Source organism: Hemicordylus capensis, chromosome 1 (genome assembly GCF_027244095.1).
Source record: "Hemicordylus capensis ecotype Gifberg chromosome 1, rHemCap1.1.pri, whole genome shotgun sequence".
In the NCBI taxonomy this organism is placed as follows: Eukaryota; Metazoa; Chordata; class Lepidosauria; order Squamata; family Cordylidae; genus Hemicordylus; species Hemicordylus capensis.
This window is the reverse complement of record NC_069657.1, coordinates 76,571,886-76,584,261: the sequence shown is the minus strand read 5'-3', so window position 1 is coordinate 76,584,261 and position 12,376 is coordinate 76,571,886. Positions and strand designations below refer to the sequence as shown.

At 41.2% G+C, this 12,376-nt stretch overlaps 1 protein-coding gene across 17 annotated transcripts in view; it reads left to right on the top strand.

The window, feature by feature from the left end:
- RGS6 (regulator of G protein signaling 6) overlaps positions 1-12,376 on the top strand; it is a 390,873-nt gene that overhangs the window by 104,562 nt on the left and 273,935 nt on the right. Inside the window, exon 2 of one of the 17 annotated variants that reach the window (XM_053257198.1) lies at positions 12,022-12,179. The exons of the other annotated variants lie outside the window; for them this stretch is intronic. The gene's annotated coding sequence lies outside the window, so the exon portion shown is untranslated. The remainder of the gene's footprint in view (positions 1-12,021; positions 12,180-12,376) is intronic. 17 annotated transcript variants of the gene reach the window in all.

The window sequence follows — 12,376 nt, the reverse complement described above, 5'->3', positions numbered from 1 at the left end:
CAGTGAATGCACCACTGAGAGACCTTAAAGGCCAAGTTGAAGACAGATCATCCTGGAGAGAATCTAGCTATGCGGTCATTAAGAGTCGACACCAACTTGATGGCACTTAATCAATTAAAAAATTATACGAATCCCTATTGTCCACCACATATGAGATATATAAATACTCATGTGGAAATTTCTGTGGTTCTGTGAGCAGGACCATTATTAATCCTTTATTTTCACAAGCAGTATTTCTTTTTCCCCTCCTAACCGCTGTAGAATGAAAAGGGGTGGGGGATGTGTTTGTGAGCTTTCTCACTCCCATGCCTTATTAACTGCATGTGCTAAAAATCATTAAAGCCAGGCAGTTAATTTGAAATAAACCAAGATTAATCCGCGTGGAGCAAGAAGAATTTCTCACCCATGAAGGGTAATTATGTTGTTTTTATTTGTGGAAAGAAACTTGTTTTGCTGCCTTTCAGTGCAACAGCTCTTAAGCATTTTTGCAAATGCTTGTCCATCAGAGGTGAGAGCTTCTACATTTTGAAGGTGAGATGCCTCCCTTTCTTTAATGCAAATTATCAACTACAATAGCAGGAAAAGGGCAATAGAGTTTGAGGCTAGTTTCTAAAGCAAGGATACAGTGTTCCCTTTATTTTTTCCCCAGTAGTGAGTGGAATGAATTTTGTTCTGGGCAGCAGTATCAAGGTACATGTGCATTATTATGTGCCTCTATAGATACAACTCACCCCGCCCCCCTAAATATGGAAGGAAAAATGTATTTTACATTTCTATTCTATTTATATAATTGTATTTTTTACTTTTTTCTGCTTCAAATTTAAGTATAATAAAAACAAGGCAGAATCTAAAACAAGGCCTTTAAAAAAGGTTTGCCAGATAAGAATGTCATACATTCAGATTGTCATATATTTAGATAAGAATGTCATGCATTTAGCTTAGCATCACAATGACCTAACAATACTTAAACAGTTGTTTAAAAATGCAAACTGCACTCTTGTTTAAAAGCAGTAATAATGGGGCGGGGGGAGGACTGAACCAAAACCAACTAAAAGAACCCACCACTGTCAAACCACCTTAACACTTTGGGGGGGGGGAATATATATATATATATATATATATATATATATATATATATATATATATATATATATACACACACACACATACACACACACACACACACACACACACAAGATGGCAAAAATGGTCAAAGCTGCAAATAATAAAAATGTCTAATATTCATAAAAACCTGGGACGGAACAATTGGATATTTAATAAATATACTCTTTTGACCCATAAATATTAACAATATGTATCACCTAATAACAATACATATCCATGAAAATACATACATTTTACAATCAATCTGACCATTGGAACCATCAGTATCAGTATACAAGAAATATGAGAACTTGCAAAGCATGTTTCTCAAAAAATAATAGTTCAGTGTAAATACAAGAAAGATCCGAAGGGTCTTGAATTCAGTGGTCCAATAGGTTCTGAGTCTTATAGGACACTGGTGTTCATAACAGTGTCTACAAATGTATTCACTTTCACCAGACACATTTCAGCCTATATCAGGCCCCCTTCAGTGGCAGTGTAATGCAAATTCCTGTTGTGTCCAAGCAGTGACTATACATCTTGATTCCCCTGATCTTGCCCTCCACCTTTCAGAGCCCACTTGGCAACGGTGGTGGCAGCAAACAGGCGATGGGACTCAGAGCGGAGGCTGGAGCCGATTTCAGGGTCTTGCTGCGCAAGAACCCAAGCGGTGGGGGAAAGGCGAAGGTGGAGGGCAAGATCAGGGGAATCCGCTCCAGCCTCCGCTCCGAGCCTCATTGCCTGTTTGCTGCTGCGGTCACTGCCACATGGGCTTCAGAGCAAAGGTGGAGGGAGCAGAGGCCAGGGGGAGAGCAGAGCAGCAAAGGTGGAGGGTGGGAATACAGCACCGAGGAAGAGCGGCACAGGGCGGGGGAGCAACAGCCGAAGAATAAGCAGCAATATCTGGGAGGATCAGGGGACTCAGTTGGGAGCAGCCAAGAGGGCGAGTGAGCAGCTCTTTGGGATTGCTGCATGGGGGGCTTTAAGGCTGTGAGCTTGTGCGCAGCCACGCAGCTTAGAGGGAATGGTGCAGGGGTATCGTACTTGAGCGGGTTGTAGAGTCAAATACCTCCTTAATCTCAAAATTCTCTGTTCTCTCTCTCTTTCTCTTTAAGATTGTAAGCCTGCGCCTGGGATCTGTTCATTTTATTGTCGAATATATTTTAGGCACTTTGATAAATTATAAATGATTATCTTGATGATGATAACTCCAAATGAGAAACTATTTGAGGCAGTTGTTCCCTTCTCAGAGCCTATCAGTTCCTATATTAAGTACTTCAGTACTTAGTGGCCATTGCAGAGGTTTTTATGTTTAAAAATTCTGGCCAATAATGCATTGAAGGTTTTAACTTGTAAAATTTTGATTTGGATCCAGCTTTTAAATTACACTTTGAAAAATTAAGTAGTAGTCAAATCGAAGGATTTGGTTTTGTAAATGTGTTTTACTCCATTTGGAATACTTGCCCATGTATGCAACCAACTTAGTGTGCACATAGCGGTCCCAGTGAGAATGAACTCTTCCTTTCAGACAACTTCATGCCTGTAGCGGGGCAATTTATGTGCAGATAGGGCTACCATATCTTCAGCTAGAAAAACGAGGATACTCTTCCCACTGCTTAAAAAATAAAATTAAAAGTACAGAGGCCACGTTTACCAATGTATTTGAATGGGACAGCCATGAAGGTGGCAGTAAACCACGGAGAACAGAACCCCCGCGGATATCGGAGTTCTCCTGTATGAGAGCCCTATGTACAAAGCTATTCCCAGCACTGCACTGACAGGAGATATGTGCATGATATGATGGTTTCTCGCCTATGGTTTAAATTTGACTTAACAGGAGAACCCTGTTATCTGAGGATCCAACATCTGTGGTTTCGTGTATCCGTGGCCAAACCGTGATTTTTCGCAGGAAAAAAACCCAAATTGAAGTGTTTGTGGAGGCATTGCTGGACAGCTATGGACAGACTGAGCATGGTAGGGCACCCCCCCCAACACATTTACCCCACTCTCAGGATACTTTTTTGTCCCATCTTTGTCAGCCCTTCTGTGCCGTTGGCGCCAGCCCCTTTGTGCATCGTTTTGGCCCTTTTGCCTTGCTGCCTCAGGAACTTAACCCCCCAATCCCCATTGCCCTAATGCCCCATTATCCGCGGTTTCACTATCTCACCCACCCCAACAGTATGGGGTTCTCCAGTATATAATCCATTTCAGCTCATAATGCATTAGGCAATACTGAATTTACTCATATGAAATGCATCAGTAAAATATATATATATTAAATAAATTCACTGAAATCTACCAGCACCTTTGGGAGTCTTCTCCCCGCTCTCTTTCATTTCCAATTGCGGGTGCTGTGTCATTTTTCTCCCCCTTCCCTCTTTGTTCTTGAATATGGAGATTTCCCATGTCAAACAGAAGGCACAGAACAAGTACCATTTTATAAAAGTCTCTTAAGGCAGGTGGTGAATTATAGGGATGTCCTAGGAAACAGAAGACATTCAATAAGCCTATGATGAAATATGTGCAAAGGAATAACTCCACTTTGCTCCAAGCTAATTATTCTGCATTACTTTTGAGTTTTGACACAAAGGCATTTGGATATATCTTAATGCTGCTTTATGATTCAGCCTTGTGTGATTTTGCTTTAGTGTCTGACTGCTTCTGTCTGTTGATTTTGTTGCCATCTGTTCTTACAGTTTTCCTGAAAAGCTGCATTTTTGCTGAAGATTGCACTTTTCAGAACTGGGTCTAACATACTGGGTCTGTATGGTGTTTATCTTTCAGCTCCCACTCTGTGTATCTCTAAAATTGCAATATATGGGATTTTTAGGACTAAATCACTCAAGATAATTAGGATATGGATATCCTCTTGGGGAGAAAAAAACCCATGCATTTGTGTGGTGCAATGTGTAATAAAAAGTGAGTCTGTTTCACTATTTAAAGAGAGACATTGTGGAAGAATGTGGCATTAGGAGAATTATCACATTTCCAAATATCTTTCTCCTATATTTTCTGTATCAGTATTTTGTCTCCTTGCAGTCCTGTTTGTAAAAGGTAGTTGTTTTTAGTGGGTACTTAGTACCCACTAAGTAGTTTTGTTTTCTAGATTATCCGTCATGTGCATGGCTTAATTTTGAAGGGCACAAATGAGAAAATTTGGAGCACTATCAGACAGGAGCTAGTTTTTTGTTTGTTTGTTTGTTTGTTTGTTTGTTTGTTTGTTTGTTTTAAATGTTCCATACAAGGCTGACTTCATACCCATTTCCCCATATTATAAGCAATCTTTTCAAATTGAAATGTGGGCATCTAATGGAAAATTGGCATGGAAATGGTGAAGTATGCAGATGTTTAGAATGTGTCAGTGGGAGACAAACTGCATTTGCTCAGTTAACTTCTGCACCAGCTAAAAATGGCCTAAATGAAGTTCTATATTAGTCTATTTTTGTGAGAGGAAGAAAGGAAGCCGTCTGAAGGTCATTTCACATATGACCTGTTTTTCGTGCACACCTAGCCTGTTTTGCACACACTTAGAAAGTTAAACACTTAAAACAAATTTATGTTTAAACACATGACTCATGCATGGTATTGGAGAACCAGGATTGGCTGTGGCTTCCCGCTGTGTGCATGCTTCGTGGCAAACCTGGTTTTCTGCTGCTTCATCTGTAAAAGGGCACTAGAGTAGTAGCTCTCTGGCCATTCAAGTTTAAAGTTGTAGTTTCTTTGCTTCTTTCCCCCATTTTTAGTATGGGGAGTATGAAAAGCTATATGTGAGCATCCCTGCAACCACAGGTGGCATATAAAATGTTAAGCCTTTCCTGTGCAGAGATCTAAATTGCATGAAAAGAGAGAGGATTGATAAATACCTCAGGCTCCCTCACAAATATGACCTTAGGCAGTCCAAACAATTTAGGATCAATGCTTTTTTTGGTCTTGGAGGTGCTGAGTTGAAGGAGAAAGACGTTTTTGGTGTGCCAACAACTAATAGGTTTCTTACATTGGAATCTGATATCCCCGTCCCTCCTGCATCTTTCACTGATATTACCTATCTATCCCAAGTGAGGAAGGACTCTCCCCATTTTACTGGAGAATATGAATTCAGTGGTCATTAATTTGTATGGTGCAATGTGTGTAAGAAGTGAGTCTGTTTCACTGTTTAAAGAGAGACCTCATGGAAGAATGTGGCATTAGGAGAGTTATCACAATGTAAAGATGTGGTCACTGAGTTAACAACGAACTAGTGCCTTTTAATGCCACAAATGTTACAGTCAAGCTTTATGCCACAAATATTAAGGACTACCTGAAAATATATCTCGAAAGTTGGAACACCTATTAGCTATGCTCAAAAGTTATGCTCAAAAGGACCTCCAGTAAGTCAAGGATGAGGATGGAGGGCCAAGGGAATTGGTATCCCATGACTACAGAAAATTTTAACCCTCTTGTAGAAACTTAGAGGAGAATCCAGGGTCAAGTAGTAGATTGGTTTTGCACTCTATGCAGATTATGCTTTTTGTAAATCTAGGGCACAAATTTGCTGAAAGTCAGTGCAAAACCTGTAAAAGGTACCATGTGTACCCTGAATAATCTCTTACTCTGGAACTGGCAAAGTATTGCTACAAGATGCCTAATTGTGCAATTCAGAAGAATATAGAGTGGAAGCTGCATAGCACTGGAACTTTGTCCCTTTGCACTATGCAAAGGAGGGAGAATGCTGTGCAAGATGTCCCCTCTTGCTACGTAGTGCAACAACCTGCATAGAATGCAGGCACACAGAGCAGTGCATACATTTCCCCACATCCTCGTAATGCCTGCTACCACATGCACTTCATTAGTAAGTCTGTGAGTCGCTATCTGCTATGTTGCATGACTTTGCTATCTATCTATCTATTTATTTATTTATTACATTTTATGTCCCGCTCTTCCTCCAAGGAGCCCAGAGCAGTGTACTACATACTTAAGTTTCTACTCACAACAACCCTGTGAAGTAGGTTATGCTGAGAGAGAAGTGACTGGCCCAGAGTCACCTAGCAAGTATCATGGCCGAATGGGGATTTGAACTCTGGTCTCCCCAGTCCTAGTCCTGCACTCATGATGTTGTGCTCAATTACTGCAGGGACAGTGTTAATGGAACTGTGTGATAACAACCACCCTTCCTGACTACGCTTTGCTCAAAGTGGGGGAAAATAGCTTCAAATGGGTACAGACCAACCAAAAGCTATATTAACTTTAAAGTACTCTGGGAAAGTTGGTTGCGATGTGGATGCCTTGGAAAGGACAAAAGAAAACAAAGAGTTGCTTTATAGAGCAGTTAGGGTTCAATAGGGTTACAGAAAGTGAAAAGGGGGTGGTTAGCTTCTAAAGCACATAGCGATGGGAAAGGGAAAGTGGTTTGAGGGTGAAAGAAAGGGAAAGAAAGCTGTTTTTCATAGCTACCTGTTCTAGCTGGGGTCCTTCTCTCCAATTAGCTCAAGCACGAGGCAAGCTTTTGGAGCATGAGCAAGGTGTGCACTCATGCAGTGTGTGGTGCAGAGTCTGATGGTAAGGTGCAAAAGTAAGCTTGCAAATTGGCAAGAGCATGTGATGCAAGATATCGATGCCTTCTTTGAGGTGGTAGTTTATAGGCAAAAGCATACCTGAGGTATGATTGAAGAGTTTCGGTGGAGGAGACATTTTTTAGGAAACTTGCAGTGTTTTGGAATCCTTGCTCCAAATAAGGCATGAATATTGAGTATTGATTAGCTTATGTTTGGGCTGTTTTTCCTGGTGTACTCCTTAAAAAAAAGGAAATGTTTCACAAAGAGATTGCTGAGAGCAATCACCTGAATAGAGGTGGGAGGGGGGACGCATCATGCTTTCAGGCATTACTCACCCAAAATCGGTAACAGCGAGAAGGAAATGAGGTGAGAAGTTTGACTTAGCCTTGGGACTTCTTATCCATAAGGGAGGAAGAGAGCTTGTAGTTTGCTTTTGACTCTTTTATTCTTCTAATTGTCTGCCCCAAATCTTTCTCGATATGCTCAGATGCAATCAAAGGGACATTTCCTTTAGTTCATTACAGACTTGCAATGGTGTGAAGACACCGTGGGAAAACCCTTATCAGAATGATCTGTCACTTTTTGAATGGTTCCAGCGACAGGTTCTCTTCTAAGCAGGCTAAGGAAGAAAATCGCAAAGTGGCCACAGTTTGAGGGGTATAGTGAGGCACCCAGAAATGGCATAGCGAGTGAGTCTAGTAACAATTGTATAAGATATAACTAATGAATCCCTCTATGATCTATGCCTGAGTTCGTAACTAGATTGCATCATGCCCTAGTTGGGCAGTGATGAACTGGGCCTGAAGTTTCCACATTGTGGAAATCCATTGCTGGATTCCTTGGAAACATTTTTCAGTGGTTCCTTTCAGTTGCGTCAGACTAGTAATGGGGAGTGTTCTCACCTCATTGTAAGAAGTTATGTTTTAAAACATATATTCCTTTTTTTAAAAAACACCCTACAATACTATAAAGCACAGTGTCTCATGACATGAGATCACATGATATAAGCAAACATTGAATTTTATGAAGTCAGCCCAAATGTTATAGCTCGCCAATCAACACCAGCTGAAGTATTATTTTTCTCACTTCATCTTGTTGAGTTTGTTGTTCTTAGCTACCAGACTCAGTACTTATTTAAAAGGCGAATATAGCCACTGATATTTAGGTTTCTCCATTTCCGAGCCCAAACTCCATCTATCTTCTGGAGCTTTGAGGTTAGCATAAAAATCCTCTCCTCAGTGTTAGAAATTGCCTGTACTCTATGGCCTAGATGGAACCTCTTAATAGGTGATTCCTCTATCAAGCATAAAATTTTAAAATGAAAATCTGATTTTCTCTTCTCCCCCGCTCCACAACAGTATTGTTCATCCATTTTTCCACTTGTTTGAGACTTGGGATCTGCAATCACTCTACCAACTGGCTTTTCAGACAGCAGGATTTACTGCGGGTTTACCATGAGGTTTTACTGCGAGTTCAAGGCATAACAGATACTCTGACGCAAAAAGGAGGTTTTTTTCTAACCCCAGACACAAATCAGGCTAGGTTCCAATACAGAGGGGAAAACCAGAATCTTGTGTGAAGTGTTCTTTGAAATATCGCATGGACTTCAGAGTAAATCTGGCCAATATGTGAACACACACCCACCCTTCCAAAGTAGTTCTTTAATGTTACAGCCACAAGTCAAAACAGAAGAGAAAGATTACAGTTATACCTGTATAATTGAATGTATGTAATTAAAACAGGCTGAAATTAGAATTAGTTAAAAAAAATTGACAAAATTTAAAACATAATGATGATAAAAATTTAAACCAGTAAAATATCCTTATTAACCATCCGGTGACGTATATTTATGGCAACAGCACAGAATTTAGCCACATTAGATGTAATTAAACACTCTGAGTCCGAAAGCAACAGGGAGCAATAAAATTGCTCCTGTTGACCGGGAAATTTACAAAGCAAAGGAGTAATGAAAGATTCACGGATATCCTTGTAAAACAGACAGAATAATAAAACATGTTCAGTAGTTTCCACCTGATCCAACCCACAAGGGCAGAGTCTGTCAGCAAATGGAACCCCTCTATAGCGCCCTTCTAGAACTGCTGAGGGTAAACAATGGCAACGAGCCAAGGTAAAAGCTTTCCTATACCTCAGAAATTCCAACCAGGTAAAATAATTCATTGCAGAGACTAGATATCTTCTTTCCTCTGAGATGTAAAATTTGGGGACCTTCCCGAGGTCATTTTGCCGTTCAGAGTCGAACACTCGTTGTTTAACCAGCAACCTTGCCTGATCAAATCCCAGCTTAGACAGGATTATAACAGAGAGGCCCAAAGTAGCTATTTTAGCCTCAATAGACTGGATCCACCTGGAGCCAAAATCATCCTGTAAAATTAGAGGAGCCAGGCCAACTGGATGATAAATTAGTTTGAGCCAGTAACAGAGTATAATAATCCAGATACTGGCCTCCACCCTAATAAAGCCAGTCTCCAAACGGGCAGCAGCATTTGAAACAGATCTTGGAATATTAAGGGCAGTTCTCAAAAATTTTGATTGTACACATTCCAAAGATGTTATATTTGGAAAAAGCCCCAGCTGCGCTCCATAAAGTAGTTGGGACAGTGACTTTGCTTTGAATAGCTTAAAAGCTGCTGGTGAGTAGTAGCCACCTTTTGATCGCAAGTACTGTAGGATGGCAAGTGAGCTTTTCTGGGCATTGGAGGCTACGTAGTTCGCGTGGGCCTTCCTAGTGCCCCCAGCATGGAAAACTACCCCTAGGTACTTAAAGAATGATACCTGCTCAATAAGTTGACCCTCGATCCTCCAAGTGTGAATCTTAGGTCTCCGTGCAAAAGCCATTATTTTGGTTTTCTGGAAATTTATCTCCAAATCCTCCTTCTTGCAGTACAGACTTAATGCGCTCAGCGGTTTTTTTGAGGCCAGTTGGCATCCTCGACAAGAGGACTGCATCATCTGCATAAAGCAAGATAGATACATGCCTCCCTGCAAATTTAGGAGGGTGGAAATCTAAATGGCTCAATTGTCCTACCATAGAATTTATGTAGTAATTAAATAATAGTGGAGCAAGTATGCAGCCCTGCTTAACACCTCTCTGAGTCACAATAGCACTCGTTAGATGCCCTTGAAGGCTGCATCTAACTTTAAGAGTTAGATTCCAAAGTAAAGTCCCGGTAAAGTCGTCATTTGAAAAAGCTTCTGGGAGTAAGCCCCATTAAATACGATAGGACTTATCACTGAGTAAATATGCATGGGGATTGTGCTGTAAGCTCCACAGCTGAGCTGCAAAGCCCACTGGAAAAAGAATGGAAGGGAAGGAAGGCTGACTTATTTTCTATCCTTCCTTTCTACCCCAGCTCTCAAAGTAGCTTATACTTCTGAATGCCATAAAAGCATAAACATCCATAAAACTATAAACAAAGACCACTAAGCAATACAGTTTAGAAAACTCAGCAGCAACTAATCAACAGCCTCCAGCCCATATGCTCCTTGATATAAAAAGGCCTTACCGTGATGCCAAGAAGACATAGTCTTCTGGCTCCCATGTTTGTTTTCTTCTCATAGTTCATCAGTATTAACAAGGTTTCTCTGACGCCGTGCTTTCAGTGGTTTTCTGAAGTTTGTTTGTCACATGCTGGCCCAACCTGTCATTTTCCCTCTCTAAGTGTCAATTTTCTGATAACAGGGTCGTGCCTGCAAGTGAGCCTCATAAACATACAGTATAGAAAAAGGATATTGGAATGCACTGAGTGCATGTTGATGGGGCAGCCATTCTTGTGCATACATTATTTATACAGTATCTAGACACAGGGGTTTCTCATAGAATATATATATTTATTGTTTATTTTTTTGTTTGATATATGCTTAGAAAACTGAATATGTGAATCTTCTTCATGAAGTACAGAACTGATCTGTGGAATTCACTACCTCTAGCTTAGATGGCCTTCAAAGGGGATTAGACAAATTCATGGAGGACAAGTCTATCAGTAGCTATTTGATGGCTGTATTTGATGGCTGTATTCTATCTCCAGGTTCAGAGGCAGGATGCTTCTGAATACAGGTTGCAGGAGAGCAGCAGTGGTAGAGAGGGCATGTCTTCATCCCTTGCTTATGGGCTTCCCACCAGCATCTGGTTGGCCACTATGGGAAACAGGATGCTGGACTAACTAGGCCTTGGCCTGATCCAGTAGAGTTCCTCTTATGGCCCTATTTTTTCAGCATAACTGGGTTCCATATGCTTCTGGCATCAGAAAGAGTAGTGAAAGAGTAGTCCTTCAGAGTCTGTAGTTTTCTGCTCAAAGTCCTACATATCCCAACATCTTCAGCATTTGTTGTTTCATTCAGTATTGGAAGGAAACAGTCATCTGCTTCACTTAGACTTCACCCACCAGTTAAAATTTTGGGTTATATCCCTGCTAACTTGGCAAAGAGGCACCTTTTAACATGGTGATTCTCTTGATTTAGCAGGGGGAGAGTAACTGGCCCTATCCACCCTCCGCACAGTACCTCCAGTGACTGTTGCTGGTGTCTATCTTATGTTTCTTTTTAGATTGTGAGCCCTTTGGGGACAGGGATCCATCTTATTTATTTGTTATTTCTCTGTGTAAACTTCCCTGAGCCATTTTTGGAAGGGCAGTATAGAAATCAAATAAATAAATAAATAAATATCCAAAATTGTGCAAGCAAAAGGAAGTTTGAGCAACTTAACTTCCTTGTTCCCTTCTCCCCACAGCAGCCCTCTGTACTCTTCCCACAAGATCCTCTCCTGAGGGTCAAGGGACCTTTGGGAGGAGAGTGAACTGGGGTGAGGGAGCTGCAAAGGGAAATTGCCCATAGCTGAGTCAAGGCACTTTCTGCCTGGCTTGGGGCAATTCCCACCTCCCATACTCCATCCCTTCACAAAGATCCCTAACCTTCTGGGTGCTTTCCAGACTAGCTGCTCATTAGCAGCAAAATGCCTCCATTTGGGCAAGTCACATTCAGAACGGAAAAGCAGGGGGAGCAGTCTCACATCAACTAACAACCCGACAAAACAGCAACTTTTCCATGCCAGATGTACAACGTCATAGCTCCATTTTGCAGTGATTAAATTCAAAACAAGGCATTGGAAATGTGAACGTCACCCTGCCGTCCGCTTAGGGACTGCAATTTCAGGATGCAGTAAGTGTGGAAGCACACTTCTGAGATGCGTTCTGAGTGACCCCGTTGCAGGGTCTAGTCTGGAAAGCGCCCAGGAGAGGTATTTCAGGGGATTCAGGGGGCTGCTTTGGGGAAGAGAGTTTGTTGTTCTGCTGTGCAAGCTTCTGCTTGTGAAACTGAAGATACAAGCATTAGTTTGTATACAAGGATAAGATATTTCTCACATTTCCAGGAGCTGAGGGAATCTCTCTTGTCTTGAACAAGTCACATCAGGACACAACCCGTGTGAGTTTCACATGAGTCGCCTCCATAGTTCTTCACCAGCAGTTGACAGCGGGGGAAATTATATACAGGTTGGACCACATTACTTACAGTATCACATACCTGTAGGTAAGAATTTCCATATTTCCTTCCACTTTTCTTGAACTTGACTTCTAAGTTTGGGAGAGGGAAGGCACCTATAGGCATGTTAAAAAAAGAAGTCTAGTATTTTGGCTTTAGAAAGACCACAAAGGTCTTAAGATCATAGGAACTTAGAGTTGGAAGAGACCTTGGAGACCTTCTAGTCTCTGCTCTCTCATACTCAG